This window comes from Tinamus guttatus, unplaced genomic scaffold (assembly GCF_059628265.1).
Source record: "Tinamus guttatus ecotype Peru unplaced genomic scaffold, ASM5962826v1 Tinamus_guttatus_pri_ptg000600l, whole genome shotgun sequence".
Lineage (NCBI taxonomy): Eukaryota > Metazoa > Chordata > Aves > Tinamiformes > Tinamidae > Tinamus > Tinamus guttatus.
Genome location: NW_028289134.1, coordinates 13,432 through 25,953, shown reverse-complemented (window position 1 = coordinate 25,953; position 12,522 = coordinate 13,432). Strand labels below are relative to the sequence as shown.

General features: G+C 41.5%; 2 long non-coding RNA genes across 2 annotated transcripts; both read left to right on the top strand.

The window, feature by feature from the left end:
• The first annotated feature begins 1,654 nt into the window (after positions 1–1,654).
• LOC148592446 (uncharacterized) lies at positions 1,655–2,423 on the top strand. Its single transcript, XR_015913933.1, has 2 exons — positions 1,655–1,781; positions 2,393–2,423. It is a non-coding gene; the product is annotated as an uncharacterized LOC148592446 (long non-coding RNA).
• Positions 2,424–11,840: 9,417 nt separating this feature from the next.
• On the top strand, positions 11,841–12,185 carry LOC148592445 (uncharacterized). Its single transcript, XR_015913934.1, has 2 exons — positions 11,841–11,883; positions 12,021–12,185. It is a non-coding gene; the product is annotated as an uncharacterized LOC148592445 (long non-coding RNA).
• Positions 12,186–12,522: the final 337 nt, after the last annotated feature.

The following is a 12,522-nucleotide window of genomic DNA, read 5'->3' as shown; positions in this document are numbered from 1 at the left end:
TCCTCACGTGACTTCTCCTTACAGGATCCCATCTAAAGCCATTTCTGCCTGCAACTTGTTCTCTCTGAAGTGGATTGGTCTCCCTCTATTTATCCACTGCCTGATTTTGGTTGATGTTTTAAAATCTTCTGTTTCTCTCCTAGTGGCCTTATTGTTAGGAGAATGTGGCTGTGCCTCATAGGTCATGGGTTGGCCTGATTCCTGATCTCTGTCGAACCTGAGACATCACACTACTATAGTCCCTTTCCTCCACTCATTCTTTTTACTTCTGCCAAACCCAGTTCAATCTCGAATCATAAGTCTATATAAATAATTCAGATGTAGGTCAATGACTTTCTGCATATTTTTATGAACATCAGTAAGACTATGAGCAACGGAGACCAATCAGTCTACCACAAGCTTGGCAGTAATCAGGCCAGCACAGGTAAACAAAGAACAACTGACAAAATGAATGAACAGACCCTCTAACCGCCTTCAACTTCCCTGCTCCAGGCACCAGCTGCTTACACCTCAGGCAGCTGGCGGAGACCCTCCGCACACATGGAGAGCAAGATGCAAACTCAGACCCTCTGCACTCACAACAAAATGCTTTAACTTGACTTCTCAAAAAACAGTAGGATAGTACTGTTTCTCAAAAAACAATAGAGAGGTATCTACACTGCCCCCTCCTAGTTTCCTGGCCCTCTGCTCTCCTTCTCCCAATCTTTCTGGTTCAGTTTCATCTTATCCCCTTCGTGGCTCTCAGTTACAATTTCTGGCATTGCTGCTCTTGATGGGAAGAGCAGAGTTAGGGCAGTATCAGCTCTGTCTGCCCTGGATATTCCTGCCTTTGGAGTCTCCTCGTGCTTTTAGGTTGTAGGAGACTTTTCAAACAGATATAGGCACATTGGGCCCCTTTCCCAGACTGTCATCAGGGTTTGGGTCACATGTTTTGTATGAATGTTCCAGAGAAGTGTTTCTGTCAGTGGTGCCTTGGGTAGCTCTCTGAGCTCTGACTCACAAAGCTCCGTAAATCCATCTTGCAGGAAGCCTATTGCACATGGCTTTCCTCCATCTTTCCTATTCTTTTTGCTACTTGTAATACGTTTTTCTTTTTTTCTGACTGTTTCCTTTGACTAATCTTGCTTCTTTTTTCAACTGTGGTCGCTTTATGGGAAATAGTGTGGTTGTGGAGAACCCATCCCAGTGACTACACCAGCTGCCACAACTTGGTGGGAGAGCTGGTCTCTGACCTTTACACAGTCACTCTGGGAACATATCCCTTCAATTCTAAGATCATAGGCCTCTACTTTCCTTGCTAGAGTGAGCTTCATTTCCTACAGTGGCTCTTCAGCACTCTCAAAGAAGCTGAACTGCTATTAGGGACATAGCCCTCCAGGGAAAAATGCAGCTAACAGATGTTTGCAGCGGGACAGGGTAACCTTTTCAAAACAAGCAGGAATCTATTAGACAATCTTAATGTATTTATAGTAAACCTATTTCAGCCACATTATTTCTCCCTCTTCAACAATGTTAAAAAAAACACTTCTATGAATTTACTAAGCAGGCAGTTTTCATTCTCCAGTTTTGACGCTTCTGCCTGACTTCACACTCTAGTTACATTATTTTAACTATTTCTGAATCCCTTGTCTGGCAAGCATGATGTGTCATCACAGGTGTTCCCCTGTAAATTTATCAAGTGCCTCTGACAGTTAACAGCTTGACTCAAGCATGGGATCTTCACCAGACCCACCTGGCCAGGTGGCTCTGATGGTGCAGGCCCACATGGTGGAGCTGATGCAGTGCAGTCCCTGGGGTGCCCAGTCGCTGCCATGTGAACCCGTGCAGGAACACGACACACCAGTCTGGCTTGCACACTCAGATGCAGCTGCCATGCCTGCTACTTCAGCGTAGCTCCAACTGAAAACATAAATGCATTCAGCCCACAGGGGTCAACAGCAGAGGTCAAAAGTGGGCCCTCACTGAAGTTCAGTTGCTTGAAAGACAGATCTACTTCAAATAGAGTCAAGGATATCTTGAAACTGTATGTTGAAGATTAATTCAGAAGCCGCATTTTCCAAGGAATCAAGACCCTTTCAATACAATTACAGCTCTTGCTTCCACCACAACCTGAATGATAGTCATAGCCAGTCTCTGAATCAAAACTCTTTGAGAACATATAACCAAGTGTCCCTGCTAGGATATCTGTTTCTTAGGCTAATTCTGAATTGATTCTACATCTGAAGATCCAGTCTGGTCCCAGTTATCTGTCTTTATCCTTCCTCTGAAAGAGTGAAGCTCTCCTCTGAGAGGTTTATGACTGGAAACCACCAGAGCTTCCAGAAATCCTCCTGCCGTTTCTTCAGATACCTGGACACAGGCTGTGTTTCAGGATACCTTGAGGAAAACTGAGCCTCAGAAAAGCCTTCTGCAAATTAGAAGAATTCTTTTTTTTTTTTCTTTTTTTTTTTTTGGCGGGAGAGAGGCGAGGAAGTGGGGCAAAGGCAGTAGGGTGGAGGTACAGAGAGCCAGTGTTTCCCTTGATGATGAGACATATGCCTTATTTTCAAGTGTTGAAGGCACTGACTCAACTTTCCCATAAAGAAAGAAAGGGCAGTCTCACTCTAGATCTGGGTAGTATTTACCCTAGTGCAGATCAGAGCCTTCTGAGTCATACTGTGTCTGACCCTTGCCACAACTCAAGATCTTCTTTGTCCCTTCTCCACAGTTGTACCTCAGTTTCCTCAGCTACTTCTTAGGCATTGCTATTAATTTACTTGAGACTAAACTTCTGGTTGAAATAAAAGTCTTATCATTGCATGAAATGGAGAAACTTGGAGATGTTTTGGTGAAAAGTGGCTTGATTATGAAAAATAACAAGTTATGATTGCGATCTGTGTAGTCAGTTATCAGTCTGAAAATCTCAGGTACATCTCTAGTGTGTTCTGAGAACATAAGACAGGCCGGCTGTAGTGTGGTTTTAGAGGAAATGATCTGGGGAGGGGCAGTTAGGAATTAAATGAGATGTACAAGAAAAGACTTAGATCCAAGGTGCCTGCGGTAGCTAATTTTAAAATGCTTTCAGTTATGCATTCAAAGAAATCCTTAGAGGATTTTCGCTGAGTTTAACTGTATGGCTGAGAAGGTTCTCTTCTGTCAAGGCTGGTTAGAATGATAATCAACAGAAATATGTGTGCAGTTCAGCCATTAAGCTGTTTATATCTTCCTTGAGAGACTTCCTGAGGCATGTTTTAGTTTAGATCTCTCTCTAGCAGTGGAGTGACACTTCTTTCCACCAGTCCTCCCATCTCTCTCTCTTCCTTAGTAAACCTCTTCCATCCTTATCACCTCTCTGTTGCATCATCTGTTAACATTCCCTCTGTCTGTCCTTGCTAAGGAGGAGCATCTCCTGTAGCCATGACAAGGTGGCTGTATTCAAACTCTGGCTTGGAAAGACAGGAGGAGCCGAGGATGAAGAGTAATTTCTGGAGACCCCCAGCCAGTCCTGCTAGCACAGCATTTCCAGTCATGATGGGCACTGAAGTCTCATCTGGAGCTGACTGGGATATGTGGACTGCTAATCAGCACACGACCATATTTCCCCAAATTTGTCTCTCACTTTCACTCCTTTTCCCCACTAACCTCCAATGCAGATAAAAGTTATGTCTGAATAGGTCTGCTACAAACCCTAAGCCCAGAGGGAAGGCTTCCAAAAGTGCAACATGACAAATCAGTCTGTGCTTAGAGCTGATGACTGCACATGAGCATCTCCATTGAGATGCCTCAGCACCAGGATCTTTCACTTAGTGTCAAAAAATGACATATTCTATGAGTTTTTCAATGATTAATATGAAGCAGTATCAGCTTCTAAAGGAATATTAAATCAATCTCAATATACTGTTGAAAGTGAATGCAAATACATCCACATTTCATCCAGCAGATGCAAATAGCACAACTCAGTTTGCCTCCTCCTGATACTTAGTTGACTTTCTCTGTCAATTTAGTCTCCAAACTAATTACTTAATCACTGAAATTTGGCACATCCAGAGTCTGTTTAGCCACAGAAAGAGAAAGGAGGACAGACAGCTGTGAGGGCTGGGGACACAAATGAAAAAGGATATAAAAGTTAACAGCTTTGGCTAGCTGTAGTTCTGACTCCTTGCCAGCCTGCTAAACAAGATGCCATTTGTCCTCCGAAGACATATGAATTACAGAGTTCCTCAAGCACAAGGTATGCAATTATGGCTGGATTTTGCAAACAGAGTGCAAGGGAGTGCAATGTGGTCTCCTATGCCTTTCCCCGCACATTGCTGCTGGAATTCAGCCCTTCCAATCAGGATGCTACTGACTGCAGAGGGAAGACACCATCTGTTTTGACTTTAAGGTCAAGAAGGAAGTCCTCCCGCCATTTCATTGGAAGGTTGTGACTGTTGTGCTCAGCAGTCCTAACCAATGCAATGACAAAACCTGCCAGGGCAGATTCCAGGTGAGCTTCACCTGGAAGGAAGGAAGCTCCTTCGTGATGGCTCCTGGGCAGCTGATGTGTGTGTCAGCTTTAATACATACACCAGAAAGTTATTTGTGCTGCCTCAAAACACATTTTATTTTGAGACAAAGCAAAAAGATAAGCAACTGACATAAAATGATCAAGATAATCCTTTTCGGAGATGTCTGTTCGGTATGGAAGTTTGAATATAGCCACAGGTCTATCTGTAGATCAAAGCCCTGCGAAATCTGGCCTGAGTTTAAAGACATCATACTCTGTACACACACACACCAGAGAAGGGTGAAGACCATGAAAACAATGGCTAAGAGACAGCTAAAGACCTCCTATAGAAATGGGGTCTAGATTCAAAGACCGTTAAGTTCCTGAAATACCAGCAGCAAAGACCGAATAAATGTGTACTAAGTAATAATCAGATAAAAAATATAGATAGATAAGAAAAAGGCAGAACTCAGAAACTGCTTCTGGCATTGAAGCAAAGCACTCTTTTAAGAGTGGGATATTACAGAGTCATCTGCAAAACTAAATAATACTAAAAAAAATCAGCTGTCAGAGTTCATTGGCTTTGTTCTCAAAATGTGTTTCATTGAAAACCACAGAGAAAGAACTATAAAAATAAGCTTCTCAGAGGCTACTGCCCTAATAAAGTAAATATATCAAAGAAAGATGAGCAAAGTTTTGTGACCATTTTGGAATCTGATCATGATGTACCAGGCTCACAGAGAGTATAAGTAAATTGCATGTTATACTATGCCTGAGGGGTTATTCCTTCTAATGGCAGCTGTAAACAGTATGCCTGTTTGAAACCTTGAATGAGAAAGGACAAATCATAATGCGTGACTCAAATACACACCACTCGCTGCAAAAACACATCAGCAGTATTATACCTAAAACAAGCTGAGACAGCTTGCGAAAAACATAATATAGTGCAAAAACATGCCCAGTGGTCTGTTGCTGCAGACAGGGTGGCCTTCTCCATAAAGTGTGGGGAAATCTCAGCCAAGACCTCATGGGGCCGGACAGCTCCAGCGCCTCTGTGCCGCACTGAGCTCCATGGGCACTTCTCAGCACCCATCACACAGACCCCACTCCTGGGCTTGTTTCAACTACTTAAAAGTTAAAAGTTTAAAAGACATGCACCCAGTCTCCTGTAAGAGACAGGGGAAAGGAAGTGGTCATATCTCAGGAGATGATGCCTGCCATTAGCAAAGCAGAGAGAAATGTGCACTTTCAGCTAAACTAGCACCTTTTTTATTGCCCTTTCCTCCTGCGTGGTTACCTGCTCCCTGCTGGCACAGGCTCCTCAAACTCCCATCTCTCCTGGCTCATTCTGGCAAGCTCTACCGTAGGCTCTTTGCCCACCATACTGCCCTGACTGCCCATGTTTACCTGGGGAGCAACTGAAAAACTATTTTTTTCAACCTTTCTGCTTCATTTCTGGACATCTGCAAAAAATATGGATGGAGAAGCAGAACTTGCAGGAACAAGGAGCTGAATGGAGGCCCTAGAAGTCCATAATTATGTGCAGAGCTGCCCTGCTGCATGCACTTGCAAGATTTCTTTCCATAATTGTCTTAAAGAGGAATCTGATTATTTTTTGCAAATATGGAATACTTCTGTGTTAAATGCTCCATGACGGAAACATCCCCTTCACACCTGGGCAGAGATCAGGCAGTCGGGCTTAGAGAATGGATAGCAGCGAAATAGATATATAAGCAAGTCTTTTGCTTCCCTATTTCAGAACACCAAGAGATCTCTTTCAGGGATTCAGGCCACCTGGCAGTACTTACATTTAATAATTCTCTATAACACTTTCCTACAGTGCACTGCAGGGTGTTGTAAGGCTTCATTAGCTAATACTTGTAAAACATTTTGAGCACCTAAATAAAAGGGACTGTTTTAGCATCAAATATTATAAGAATGTTTTTCACCATTGGAGCTGGTCAGCTTCTCCTGACGCTCAGTGTAGTTGGCTTTGGCAAGAGCAGGCATCAGCTACTAGTGATCGTGTTATCCTCTCCATGAACAGGAGAGCTTGGAGCAGCCTAAAAGGAACAGGATGGTTCCTTTCATTTTTTTGGTTTCCACAGCTAAAAGAATGTTTCATTGATTTCTAAGTAAAAATCTTAATTTTCTCTATCAATCAGCAACACTACAGCAGCAAAGCCTTTTTATAGACCAGTCACGTCTTTACCGGCAGATTTTATTCAATTACATTTTAAACCTTTAGAAAGAGTCATAAAAAGAAATAGAAAGTAACAAAAAGGAGGCAAGAGGGCTATATTTCAGCAGAAGTGAAAACTATTGCCGTTACTATTCACAGAACAATTCACACTGAGCATCAATAAGCTTTTACTGCCAAATTAAGCAAATAAATGACAGTTTAAATTAAAATAATCAACTCCTGGTCTTGACAAACCTTCCTGCGCTTCGTCATCAATTTTTGACATCAATGTACCTTTTCAAGCTGTGCACTCAGGACTGTAGCATGTCACGTAGCATAAAACTGGTAGTAGGATTGTACATCCCTCATCTCTCCCCCACCACACTTGGGTTTGGGTGGGCACCTTTGCCTGGCATCAGTTCTGCCAGGATGCCTTCCTAAAACCATAGGCTGAGATGGGCTAAATCCAGAGAAACTGTAAGGTCACGGGCTTTCCCCACATTTTGGGACCATGTGTGCTAGAGCTGAGACACCTGCCCCTATTGCTTCCCTGTCGCCAGGCAGGCTCCTGTTCCTTACTCTTCTCTTTCACTTTTATTTCACTCCAAACAGTTCTATTGTGTTTTTATACAGCACAAATATGTCAGACAGACAAGTCATAACTTAATTACGTGATATCTAAATTAGAGAACTTAGTCAGAGATCTCAAGTTTGCTAAATTACAGTGAACTTTGGATAAACATCTGTGAGCAAACATCAGGCCTTGCAGGAAGTACACCACAAATGACAGGAGGCCTCAGGAAAATAATCTGAGGTAACAAAATAAACACAGTGGTTCTTTTAAACTTGCTAATCTTCTGAATATTTCCATTCTTCAGTGCCTCTGACATGCATTTTTGAAATTCAACCATGGAAGTCTTGGGAGTGTTTTGCTTTGCTATCCCACAGGCTGAAAGCTGAGCCCGTATTTCCACTGTCTACCTAATTTCTCTAAGAATTCTTTCATCAACCTTATACCATTTCTCTCTTTCACAAAACATATCCAACAAGACCTAAGCCAGGCATAAATATGTGTATTTTATCTTAATATCTATAAATCTTAGTTTAGTCCCTTTTTCTATTCACAGAAGGGTCTCTTACATATGGACAGGACTAATTTTATGACAGACTGTCAGATTTTTTTTCCAGTATACAATGTCTCCAACCATGTGCATCAGCCTCCAGGCAAAGTCAGGCTCTTTTTAGTGAAAGAGGCACCCTGTCCTCTAACTTTTCACACAGTTAGATGGCAAAAATCTCTACAAAGACTAGATCGACTTCATCCTCAAGACTTTTCCTACCAAGAAGAGGCCTTGCAGTCATCCTTAACTCAATGATCAGATTGTTTCCAGCACATTCAGCATCTGGGAAAGAAGACAATGAAATTCAAGGTGGAGAGACCTAAAGTTTGCTCCCTCCAGGATATCAACTGTGCCGATGGAAGCAAGATATTCAGGTGGACTCTAAGACATTGGGTTGCCCTTGTCAGCAGGGCATGCCACAACATGGAAGATGCCTGGATTTTCAGAAGTCTTCCTTACATTTGCATGCTGCAGCTCACCTCAAGCCAAAATCCGCCCCCTCTCACATGCATCAGTCACCTACAAGCAAAGTGCCCCGTGGGCCTGAGGTCCACCGGACCTGTGCCAGGGTAGAAGGAGACATGAGATCTCTCTTTACCCCATGTTCTTACCTAGTCCCATCCTGCTTTATAAATGAAATCAATAGACTTTCTGCAGCCTACATTATTGCTTACTGTTGATAGAATTCTCTTAGAATTATAGAAATAATACCTAAACTTATTAAGCACATTAATGGCAAAACACTGCAATGCATCATATTTAACACCCACCAACCCCGCTGTGCTTAATAATGTTACCTGTTTGTCACAAAGGAGAGCTGTAGCTGCACGTACAATTTTAATTCCGGTGTAAGCTGAGTTCAGGTCAGCACAGCAGGTATTTTTCTCTTAGTATTTTACCTGATGGAATTAGGGTATTGACAGTCTAAAATACTGTTAAAAAATAAAAATAACAAGAAAGTAGTCTTATCAGAGTAAAACCTATGACATTTTGCAGTGCTGCCAGAGTCTCTTAGATCACCCACAGGAGAAGAACGTTTTCTTATTTGGCATGGCTTAATGATGGCCCTAGAAAAGAACTAATTAACCTGGTGGCAGGAAACCTAATGGGTAATATGGAGTATGACATTAATAGCTGTGCAAAAGAAATATCTTTTTTTTTCCCAAATTATTATGTGATTTTTGGTACTGTTGATAAAGTTATGCTGAGAGACATTTGAACTACCTACATGATCTTACAAGATTTGCGTTTATATAGCTTCTTCCACACTTACGGTCATCAAATGCTTTAATGAAATAATTCTTAACAGAGATGGGGAAAGGTATTTTTATACTCACATGTAAAGGAAGCAATCTGTGGAGGAAAAAAAAAAGGGGGGAGGAATAATAAAGCAAATTTTTGAATTCATTAGTGGTGCTCAAAGCAGAAAAAAAGCCAGTTCAGTTTCCTGGAACTGCGCAGCCTCTGTTTGCCATGGGTATAGAGAGCAATTTTAGAAAGGAAAGTAAACAAACGCGGAAGGAAAGGAGTTGGGTATCTCCACTAAGATGCAATTTCACCCTGCGGTCTCCTCTAATTGACTGAAGAGACTTGGCCATACAGCTCCCTGCTATTACCTGTCAGTAAGCTTATATTGTCTCTTAGAACAGTCCTGAATGACAGCTCGTGATTAAATCATTGTGCTATACGCAGGAACACAGGGGCAGAGAAAGAGTCAGACTTGCCTCCCTCATAGATTTTATGTCTCCCATTGTGGGGATTCCATAATGTTTCAAGGTTTTTTATCCCATTAGTGCTCCATCACAAAAGTGAGCCTAAGTGGCATTCCTTTCTCCACAGGAGTGAAATGATGATTCAGTACCGAATTAGATACAACCTTTTTTTTTTTTTTTTTTTTGTGAAACTTATTGCCAACTTGAGTTATACTCATGGAGGCAATGCTGGTAGACTTCAAACATTTATCAGCTTCCTATGAACTTGGTAACCTCCGTCCTCAGCAAATGCCAAATGCCTATTCAGTAGATGATAAATTATATGATACCTATATAAGTGTATATGATAGATAAAGGCATTAGTCCAATATAACTTCAAGGATTTAATGATTGCAAAATTCCTTAAATAAGTTATTTGGTCTCTGGGTCATTGCTACTTATACAGTCAGGACAGAAAAGGCTAAATTGCCCTAAGCACTCTCCTTACTAAGAAAGGAAGACATTTTCAACCTTTTTTCTTTTTTTTAAATATACATATATATACTGGTATGTATATATGTACTTAAGTATATTGATCAGTTGTTAAACTGTTAGCCACTGGTCAATAATTCATTACATTGCCTAATGCACTTAGCTGCTAAACTAGCTGTGGCAGATTCCTTATCCTGAGCATTAAAACTCAAATTAAGACAGAGTGGGGCTGCTGGATTCTGGTTGCATCAGAAACCCAGAAGACTCTGAGTTCCTTCCTGATGAAAAGTGTATAACACTATTAGAGTCTAATCCTATTATTCTATATTTAATTTAAAAAATCTTGCAAGAGAGGTGGCCATCTAATTACCACTATGCAGAGGCTCAACCTTTGTTTTTTCTTAAAAAAAAAAAAAAAAGAACAATCCTCTCTGCTCCCAAAAACATCTTCAGGCCCAAATACGTACAGGTTTGATCAACCTAGGAGCAGATTTAACCAGAGCCACTGACAGAGTGTGTGCTTTTTGTAGGGTTTTTTGCAGGGTGCAGTGCACATACACTATGAGCATGTCAGAATATCAGGTGCCACAAATCACACACAACATCTAGTTATTCAAAAGCAAAGTGCTTTCTGTCAAAATCATGTTGCGGATTGGTCTGAAATAAAAATGCTTTAACTTTCATGTGACAGATCTTAGGAGAAAAAAAAATAACATGGTTCTGAAACACAGAGCTAAACTGACTGGATTTTTCCTCTGCAATTTCTGGTTTAGGCTATTGAACAACCCTTTCCTCCCCAAACTGATTACTCTCAGAGACTGGTTCTTCCCCAGCCCCAAACCTGCAGAACTGTGTGAAAGAGAGCAGCTCTTGGGACCTTCAGGTGAACATTATCCTGATATGTCAGGATATGTCAGGAGCCATTTAAGACAAGCTACAAGCGACATTTTCAGATTTGTATTTTTTTACGCACTTTTGTGGGAATCTGGGGAGAAGAGGGCAGAGGTTGGGGCTCGGCTGGCCCTTTGCTGTGTCTCCTGCAGAGCTGTGTGCAGCGTGGCAGGCTCCTGGGGAGCCCTCGCCAGCCCGAGGTTGGGCTCGCACAACCCCAGCTCCGAGGCCAACCACTGTTTTCACAAATTGCTATTTTTCTTTCTTTTCATTAGTGTTGTTCTTAATCTCATCACTAATACCAAAATAAGGCTGCCTTCTGGTTTCTGACAGTTTTTCAGGCATTGGGGTCAGTTACTTACATACGTTGGAAAAATGAGGAAATGAAAGAAAATATGTGCAATTGCTGCAGAACGGTCTTAACCCATACCTCTTCTCACAATATCGGAGGCTGCAATGAAGTTAAATACTTTCCAATCAGCTGCACAAAATTTCTCAACCAAAGTGAAAGGTACTATTTTGTCAGTAAGGGTGATTATTAAACAAATATTAGAAAAATCCCAATCTATTCCATATTTTAGTGTAATTCCACTGCTGCAAAACAGAGAAAGGAATTTTCCTATCTGACATTAGTTTGCTTGGGTTTCAGGATTTTACTAACAAAGAATTACAGGCTAAACATATAATTTATATCAGTCATTGTGGTTTCGTGGAGGGTAGATTCTGTCAAACAAACACTTCTTAGTTTTCTTTTTTTAAACAATATTTTACCAATTCTGTGCTGATGGAAATAGTTTTCCTTGCTGCCACGCAACCTTTTGACTAAAAAGCTTGTTTGCATTACGTGGAAAGAGCAGAGTACATTCTGTGGATTTACAAGTGTCTCACTATCCGAACTATCCAAACTGTGATGTTAAAGGTATTAAGGAGCGAGGCTGTGAGAAAAGGGATATCAGAGGAAATGGGCCAATGTAGTTGGTGTTTTCAATGGATCTGGATGAAAAGGAAGATAGGATAAAGTCCTTGCCAAGTAAATAGTCAGTTGTCACAGAGACTGGTGGGATAGTGAGTAGCAAAAGGGGCTGTTTTTCTGGACTGATCTGAAGCACCTCATTAAATGAGCTCCAGACCTTATAATGGATAGCGTTGCACTGCATCCCATTAAGAAAACTGGTGAGAAAGATGGTTTGATAATTGTGTACCCATCCAGGTACCCACAGGAGGAATAGGGATAAGTCAAAGCAGATGGGCTGACACAGGCTTAAAATTCATGAATGGGAGGTGAAATCAGGTAAACGTGGCCTTATACTAAAACATGGTTTCAAAGCAGTGTAGGTAATTAAGCAGTAGAGAGGATTACTGGAAAAATTGGTACACTTCCAATCACTTAGTCTTTAAAATGCTTTTCTAGAGGACCTGCATGCTTTAATCCTCTTCTGGAGAAATTAAATGGCCTCTGTGTAAAGGCATTTGGAGTAAATGGTCATAGCTGTTGCATAGGGCCTCACAGCCTGTGAATAATTCATTGACAAGCAAGATATTAAGTTTACAACACAAGCACACGGGGAGAGGGGTGGTGGGGGGAACAGTTTGGCTTTAGAATCGCATCTGCAGAGACATTTTGTAAAGTGAGGATTCCTGCTCTAAGCATCTCTAAACGCCAGTCTGGGCTCCCATCTC